Source organism: Pseudophryne corroboree, chromosome 5 (genome assembly GCF_028390025.1).
Source record: "Pseudophryne corroboree isolate aPseCor3 chromosome 5, aPseCor3.hap2, whole genome shotgun sequence".
In the NCBI taxonomy this organism is placed as follows: Eukaryota; Metazoa; Chordata; class Amphibia; order Anura; family Myobatrachidae; genus Pseudophryne; species Pseudophryne corroboree.
The window spans coordinates 355,552,984-355,562,173 of NC_086448.1; the positions used below are offsets into that span (position 1 = coordinate 355,552,984).

The 9,190-nt window shown below is 44.5% G+C and overlaps 1 pseudogene; it reads left to right on the forward strand.

Moving 5' to 3' along the window:
- Nucleotides 1–8,452: 8,452 nt before the first annotated feature.
- LOC134930497 (5S ribosomal RNA) lies at nucleotides 8,453–8,572 on the forward strand (annotated as a pseudogene).
- The last annotated feature ends 618 nt before the right edge of the window (nucleotides 8,573–9,190 follow it).

Consider the following 9,190-nt stretch of genomic DNA (forward strand, 5'->3'; position numbering starts at 1 on the left):
GCTGACGGCCCGGTCTCAGAGAAGGAGGCTGTCGGCCCGGTCCCAGCGGGGTTACCGAAGGCCACTGCCCCAGCTAGGTTCCCGAAGGCCACTGCCCAGGGTGGGGTTCCCGAAGGCCACTGCCCCGGGTGGGGTTCCCGAAGGCCACTGCCCCGGGTGGGGTTCTGAGGGCTACTGCCCCGGGTGGGGTTCAGAAAGTCACTGCCCCGGGTGGGGTTCAGAAAGTCACTACCCCGGGTGGGGTTCCAAGGGCCATTGCCCCAGGTGGGATTCTGAGGGCCACTGCCCCAGGTGGGGTTCAGAAAGTCTCAGCCTCGAGAAAGGTCAGTAGTGACCAGGTTCTAGCAAAGCACTCTAGTCAGTCAGATGGGAAAGAAGCAGATCCTGACTCTGTTGATATCTCAACATCTATAATCTTTGATGGGGACTTAGTCCAATTTCTGGCGCTTTACAAACACTATTACACCATTTTGTTGTCTAGACCATTTCTGGGCATCACTTCAGAAAACCTTGTGCTCTATCTGATATATTCTTTTAGAGGAGAGCCTTTTGAGTGGGCGTCCAGCTTAATGAAAGCTGAAGATCCCATTCTTCAGGATCCCCCGGCATTCAGTGATGCAGTTATTAAGAGATATGGTTCCAAAGAAATTGGTTCAAGTTCCTCTAGGTCACCCGTCTTATATGCTGAGAGTCCACCGTATACTGTAAACTCGGCACAAAAATCACAGCCTATTACCATTGCTACTGGATGTGCTTTCCTGTCTTCTCCCTACAGGAAATCTTCTAAAGTTTCGGTACCTAGGGGAATGGAACCAATCTATGGTCTGTTCTCAGATTCCGAAACTGACAGAAGAAGCATCTGATTGCTAGACCTATATGTTTTGAAGAATTTTTTGAGCCAGAGATTTCTTCCTTTCCTGGTGTCACCAAGCAAGCACAGGTTAAAAAGAAGAAAAAGAAAAAGAAATATTGCTGACTCTTGCCTTTTGGTGTATATATAAAAAAAAAAATTTTTTTGTTTTCCTTGTCTTGTGTCCTGTGGCCACCGTCAAGGCCCCCCCTTGCCCCCCTGTTGCCACAGCTTGTATCTGTTTTCTTGCCTGTTAGACCAGTGTGTCAGGTTTTTTTGTATCCCTTGTTTTGGAAAGACTGAATTTTGGGGTCCGTTGACCCCTCCTCAAGGGGGAGGTACTGTTATGAGCCACGGCTGTGGCTCATTCCTGTTCTGCATTTTGGTTATGTATTTTATGTTATACTTCTGTTTATGTTCCCCGTGGGTGTCATGGGGTGTTCGGAGCTCACCCTTAAGGAAAGGGTACTGTTATGAACCACAGGTAGTGGTTCATTCCTATTTTATGTTTATAGTTGTCTTGCAGGCCAGGATTTCCCGTTGCTCTGGTTTAAGAAGACTCTTGTTTGCTGCCGGTGGTGAGTCTGTGTAATTGCAGCTTGTTCCCATGTGTTCAGCCTCACCTATCTGTTAATTGCACCTCTCAGTTGTGCAGCAAGGCAGCTGCACGACATAATTAATTAGGACTCTCTGTTATATTCTGGCTCAGTGCAATACACAGACGCTGGTGATAGTTCTTGAGTTCTGAGCTAGTTCCTGCCAGTTCCTGAGCTCCTGTCTAGCAGTGTCTGTCTAGCTGCTTCCAGTGTCGGTTCCAGTGTCGGTTCCAGTGTCGGATCCAGTGTCTGATCCCGTGTCCTGCCGTGAAGCGTTCGTGTCCAGAAGTCCTGTGGCTTAGTCTGTGCCTGGTCGAGTATCTGGCTTCTTGGTGTCCACCGGTCTGTCGTTCGGGATTCTGCCTGTCCTCCGGTTCTGAGAGCCTGTGTCGGCTACATTGGGGGTTCCTGTCCGTTTGCCAGTATTTGTACCGGTTCCGTGAGTAGCGGCTTTGCCGCGTCCGTCGGCCTAGGCCGCTGTATTCTTTGGTTTTATTTGTTACTGGTGTTTTGCAGAGGGTTCTGCATATGCTGTCACCACCGGTACACAACAGTATTGTGTCAGCGTGTGGACAGCATTTCCTTTGTTGTTCTTTTCCTTTGGCGGCGTGCCACACATATACTTAGTTTTAGGGTTGTTAGTAGCCCCTAGCCTTCTGTTTGCTTTAGTTAGAGGTCCCCTTGTTATTATCCTGTCTCGGTTCACGCCTTGTCTCACTCTAAGACCTGGGGGCATCGGAGTTGGGCAGACCTAATCCGCCCTTCAAACGCGGCTGCCGTGGGCCAAGGAAACCATAGTCACGCAGGCGTGAACTGACCACACGGGTGAAACAATGGAGGTAGGCTGCTAGGGGCTATTTCCAAACCAAACCTTATTTCAGCGTCACGTTCTGGTGCTCTGGACTCACTACGCAACATCTCCCTTGTTCTGAGCACCAGGAACCTAACATTGACCTACCACAATTATATAGTCTTTCTAGTTCCCCATAGGTATTTGATGGTGGACATGGACTGTGGGCTCACGCTCTTATGTCCTCTTTATGACATCTGCCTTTGATGTGCCTATCATAATTGTAATGTAAATTATTCCAGTTCTTTGTTAGACTATTACTGCCTTCCAATTGTACTTGTAGTGGTGGGATGATTATTATTGGTTGCTAAACTGTAATGTTGTATCATTGCATTACACTTTCTATTGGTTTTGATAATAACATTGTGCTATTCCTTATTTAATTAGTTTTTTTTGGTAATTCTTGCTGCCGCTTGTTGCCATGTTAGTATAAACAGGGCCAACGCCACCATTAGGCAGCTCTAGGCAGCTGCCTATGGGCGGCAGCACTTGAAGGGTGGTGCTGAGTGCAACTAAAGAAAACAACTAAGGAAGCGACTGTGCTGTGCGCACGCCATGAGGGATGTGAGGCACCCGTTCCCTGCTCACACTGTGTCGAATTGGAGTCTCATGTCTAAGGCTGTTCCCACCTCTCCCTTCTGCATCGCTCTGCCCACCCGACAGCTGTGTAGAAGATCTGCTCCCTCTGCTGGGACCACAAACTGTGTGAGGAGGCCACGGAATTTCTGCAGCCCGAGGAGAAAAGCCGGGAGTGTCACCTTCAACCAGGGTGGAAAGGGCTTCCCCATCCCTCGGCTGATCCATCTCCCCCACTGGCGGCCCGGCCGCCCCTGTCCTTTCTGAATTATTTTTTTCAACAAACAGCCTGGGGACAGGCTGTGAAATTGATGCCCCAAATTCATGTTCGCCTGCGTGTACTCCCACCCTCAAACTCCCCCATGTGTGACCCCAGCCACACGACTCACTACCCTCATCCTACTTAGCATGGAGAAGGTGTGAAGAGGTGAGCAGCACAGTGCCAACAGTGCCATACATGGTTTCCGATTAGCGGCCAGAGTCTGCTCTCCCTGCCCCTGTGTGCTCTGTGCAGCTGGAAGTGAGCCGCATCCTCCCACACTGACCGATGTGTTGGGACTGTTACCCTGACAGTCTGCCCCTGCCACAGCCCCAATGTCAAACAGCATCATCCTATAACCAGGTGACATGCAAATTGGATAGAACTGAAATAATTTCTATACAATTTACAGTGTGTTAAAAATATATCATTACACATATTCATGTAGTCTCTTGTGACTTGTCTAGTGACTTGTTTATTTGTTAGTATATTAATCCAACATGTTTCGGGCAGCAGCCCGTCCTCAGGGAATGATATACCAATGAACAAGTCACAGCATTAAAGACTCATGAGTGCCGCCTCAAATGATCCTATATATATATATATATATATATATATATATATACACTGCTCAAAAAAATAAAGGGAACACTAAAATAACACATCCTAGATCTGAAAGAATGAAATATTCTTATTAAATACTTTGTTCTTTACATAGTTGAGTGTGCTGACAACAAAATCACACAAAAATTATCAATGGAAATCAAATTTATTAACCCATGGAGGTCTGGATTTGGAGTCACCCTCAAAATTAAAGTGGAAAAACACACTACAGGCTGATCCAACTTTGATGTAATGTCCTTAAAACAAGTCAAAATGAGGCTCAGTAGTGTGTGTGGCCTCCACGTGCCTGTATGACCTCCCTACAACCCACACAAGTGGCTCAGGTAGTGCAGCTCATCCAGGATGGCACATCAATGCGAGCTGTGGCAAGAAGGTTTGCTGTGTCTGTCAGCGTAGTGTCCAGAGCATGGAGGCGCTACCAGGAGACAGGCCAGTACATCAGGAGACAAGGAGGAGGCCGTAGGAGGGCAACAACCCAGCAGCAGGACCGTTACCTCCGCCTTTGTGCAAAGAGGAACAGGAGGAGCACTGCCAGAGCCCTGCAAAATGACCTCCAGCAAGCCACAAATGTGCATGTGTCTACTCAAATGATCAGAAACAGACTCCATGAGGGTGGTATGAGGGCCCGATGTCCACAGGTGGGGGTTGTGCTTACAGCCCAACACCGTGCAGGACGTTTGGCATTTGCCAGAGAACACCAAGATTGGCAAATTCGCCACTGGCGCCCTGTGCTCTTCACAGATGAAAGCAGGTTCTCACTGAGCATATGTGACAGACGTGACAGAGTCTGGAGATGCCAAGGAGAACGTTCTGCTGCCTGCAACATCCACCAGCATGACCGGTTTGGCAGTGGGTCAGTAATGGTGTGGGGTGGCATTTCTTTGGGGGGGCCGCACAGCCCTCCATGTGTTTGCCAGAGGTAGCCTGACTGCCATTAGGTACCGAGGTGAGATCCTCAGACCCCTTGTGAGACCATATGCTGGTGCGGTTGGCCCTGGGTTCCTCCTAATGCAAGACAATGCTAGACCTCATGTGGCTGGAGTGTGTCAGCAGTTCCTGCAAGATGAAGGCATTGATGCTATGGACTGGCCTGCCCATTCCCCAGACCTGAATCCAATTGAGCACATCTGGGACATCATGTCTCGCTCCATCCACCAATGCAACGTTGCACCACAGACTGTCCAGGAGTTGGCGGATGCTTTAGTCCAGGTCTGGGAGGAGATCCCTCAGGAGACCATCCGCCACCTCATCAGGAGCATGCCCAGGCATTGTAGGGAGGTCATACTGGCACGTGGAGGCCACACACACTACTGAGCCTCATTTTGACTTGTTTTAAGGACATTACATCAAAGTTGGATCAGTCTGTAGTGTGTTTTTCCACTTTAATTTTGAGGGTGACTCCAAATCCAGACCTCCGTGGGTTAATAAATTTGATTTCCATTTATAATTTTTGTGTGATTTTGTTGTCAGCACATTCAACTATGTAAAGAACAAAGTATTTAATAAGAATATTTCATTCATTCAGATCTAGGATGTGTTATTTTAGTGTTCCCTTTATTTTTTTGAGCAGTGTGTATATATATATATATATATATATATATACATACACCACTCCACAGTCTGCCGGCACTCGATACAAATATCCCAACTGCTCAGGTGCCCATCAGTAAACAGTAATATCCAGTAGCAACATAGATGGCACTCAGGGTCTGATAATCATGAATAATGACATCTGTATTGGATGTTGAATCAAACATTTTCGGAGCTTCTGCCCCGTCCTCAGGACAACATCTACAGCAAAAGCACAAACACAAATAACTTACATAAATACCCTTACCCGTCACCCGATTCCCGCTCCGTACAGCGCTCGAACATCACGCCCGCCAGAAACACAGTGAGAATAAAATCCCTCAGAAAGTCTTTAAAGCACTTTGTGTGCAGCACCCAAAGGTGCCGACGCTGTACACTTTGCCAAAAATACATAAGAGCCTGACCGAGTTACCGTGCAGGCCCATTATTTCTGCAAGGGACTCTTTGTTACTGCCTACCTCTCAATTACTGGACAGCATCCTCCAGCCACTACTGATGAAAGAACATACTTTTCTTAAGGACACGACTTCATTCCTGAATCTTCTAGGGGACATTGGCAATATACCAGATGGAACTTTGCTATGCTGTCTAAATGTATCCAGTCTTTACACTTCAATCCCTCACAAAGAAGGGATGATAGCGATGAGGCATTTTATTGAGCGACATCTTCCTGTATTGAGCTTTGATCATGTGCTGTTTTTGACCTTATTAGAATTAACACTAAGGCGTAATTATTTTCTATTTGACGGTGGTTTTCCCTGCAATTACGAGGGTGTGCCATAGGGTCTCCTGTAGCCCCCTCGTATGCAAATGTATACATGTTTCTACAGGAGGAAGATATGTTCTTCAGTGACCCTAATGTCAGTCATCATTTTGTTTTTTACCCGGTACATAGATGACATGGACCGGGGGGAAGAAAGTTTTTTGCAATTGATGTTTTCCATCAATAATTTTGATTCACCAATTAAGTTCACTTTCAGCCATAGTACTATTAGTGCCAATTTCTTGGATGTACGGGTAACAGTCACTAATGGTAAAATTGAGACAGGTGTTCACTCCAAATGTACTGATAGAAACACGTTTTTGAGGGCCCCTAGTCATCACCCCTCGGCTTTGAAGAAGGATCTCCCGTTGTCCCAAATGATGCGCTTTGCACGCATCACTAGTGAACCTGCATTGTTGTCAGAGGCTTTAGATGGTCTTATTACTAAGTTCATTGACAGAGGATATTGTCCCTCAATTCTCAATGAACAAAAAATTACGGTTTTAGCCATGAATAGGGCTAGTTTACTTAACCCAGTTAAGCGTAAACAAGATAATGTCATTCCTTGGGTCAGTAATTTTACTACGGCTAGTCCCATCATCCGTATGGCTACGAATGCTCTCTGGCCAATTGTAAGCTCTGACAAAGAGCTTCCTATCTTCAGTAATAAAAGACCTCTGGCAGCATTTAAGCGTGGAAGTAATCTACGGGATAGACTTTTTCATGCTGACATTACAGGTAAAGGGGGCCAAAAACTTAGCAATGTGTACACTAAACCTCCAGACTGTTACAGGTGCCATAATTGTATCACTTGCAAATATATGGTAGCTTGTAGAGAGTTCAAGCATCCGCATAGGGACAAAGTATATGATAACAGATTTGTTCTGACATGCAATACCACACATGTAGTGTACATAATTGTGTGCCCTTGTGGATTACACTATATCGCCCAAACTACCCGTAAATTCAAGAAACGGATGAATGCCCACAGGTCGGCAATCAATATGACCCTTAATGGGAAAAATATTGATCAGCCGGTATCCCGACATTTTAAGGAAGCAGGTCATTCCATTGAAGATCTGAAGTATTATATGGTTGACCATGTGCCGGAGTCTCAGCGAAGAGGGGATCGGGGTAAACAATTGCTTTTGAAGGAATCCCGATGGATTATCCATTTGGGCACTACTAAACCAATGGGCTTGAATGAAAAAATCAATTGGAATAGTATGCTATAATAGGGTTGCTCATGTCATGTAATTTTACACTGTTCTTTACATACATATATTATTTCTAATATCGCTCATGTTCTTTAGCTAAATGTTACGTTATCTTGTGTTTTTAATATGTATGTCTTAAACATGTATGTTCTGTTCCCCTATCCTGCAGCTCTCACACTACGGCTACGACGGGACCTCTAGCTGGCTGGATGGAGCGCAGGAAGCTGGCATGTGGAACGCATACACAGCGGTTCCCATAGCAACGGCGGCCGTGCACCAGGAAGTGAAGCAGAGGATGTTCCAAGCGGGCGTGATGTTCGATCGCTGTACGGAACGTGAATCGGGTGACGGGTAAGGGTATTTATGAAAGTTATTTGTGTTTGTGCTTTTGCTGTAGATGTTGTCCTGAGGACGGGGCAGAAGCTCCGAAAACGTTTGATTCAACATCCAATACAGATGTCATTACTCATTATTATCAGACTCTGAGTGCCATCTATGTTGCTACTGGTTATATATATATATATATATACCCTTTGAAGAAGTCTGATGAGACGAAACGCGTTGGATTTTCTGCACTAACCCCCTGCGTTATACAAGCTAAGTTGATCTCCTTATCCTTTTGATATTATATTTTTTTGGTCAATACTCTAGTTTTCTTAAAAGAATTTTTATATGTCTCCATTCATGTCCATTTTTTTATTGTATTTTTATATAACCTTTTACTCTCATATAATAAATTATTTTTATAAACTTACACTTTTATGCATATATTTGGCTTTTAAAGTATACCATTTCTTAACAACACTGAGCGCCGATTCCCTATCCCTCCATTTTTCCCTATATATATATATATATATATATATATATATATAGATATATATATATATATAGATATATATAGATATATACATAGATATATATAGATATATATACAGTATACGAAGGATACGAGATTGCACCTTTCCTGTGAGGTGCAGTATCCTCCTTTTTCATTTAGTCCTGCTTTTCATATTCACAATCTCCCTCTTATTAAACACACTCCTGCACTCTAATAAAATTAATTAAGCTAATCTGATTTCGAGTGTTATTGAGCGATCGGATCACCAGTGTTACGACGTCTCACACGTGTATACAGTCATACCACACTGGCACGCCCAACCTCGTCCGATCTTGGAAGCTAAGCAGTGTATCGGGCCTGACCAGTACCAGGGAAGGGGACTACCTGGGAAGATCAGGTACTGTAGTGAGTGACGATAGGACGTCAAGCCAACTGGTGGGCGATCTATCAGCACTTATCACCCCCACGACTAAGTATGTCCTTTGAAGGAAAATTAAAAACTATCTAATTGAGAAATAAATATTTAATAAAATTTCCAGCAAAATTATTATCTACTATTACTCATTTATAATATTATAATTTTATATATATTTGCATAAGATTTACATAATGTGCTGGAAATAGAAGCCTTTAAAACAGCTATATTTATTTGCAGTATACATGTATGATATATGCACCTCCCCCTCACCTTAGCTTCACCTGAAAGTGCCCTGTCAGTCAGTTCAAGCGGATCACTGTATTATTAATTTATAACTTACATATTCAATATTAGCCTATGGGTTGTTTTGAAATAGACAACTGTTGTTCTATGTTAAAAAACACCAATATAAGGATCACTACCAATTGCTTGTTTCTATCTTTTACATGGAAACGTTGCCATGGATATTTCTAAGTGAAATGAATATGGGTCTCCTGAAACTCCAACAAAATGGCCACCGCAACTCCCTTGATTCCTATGGACTTTCAATACAAAGAAATGGCCGCCGTAGAGGGGAAAACCAGGACCAGAGACTGAGGAGACACAACA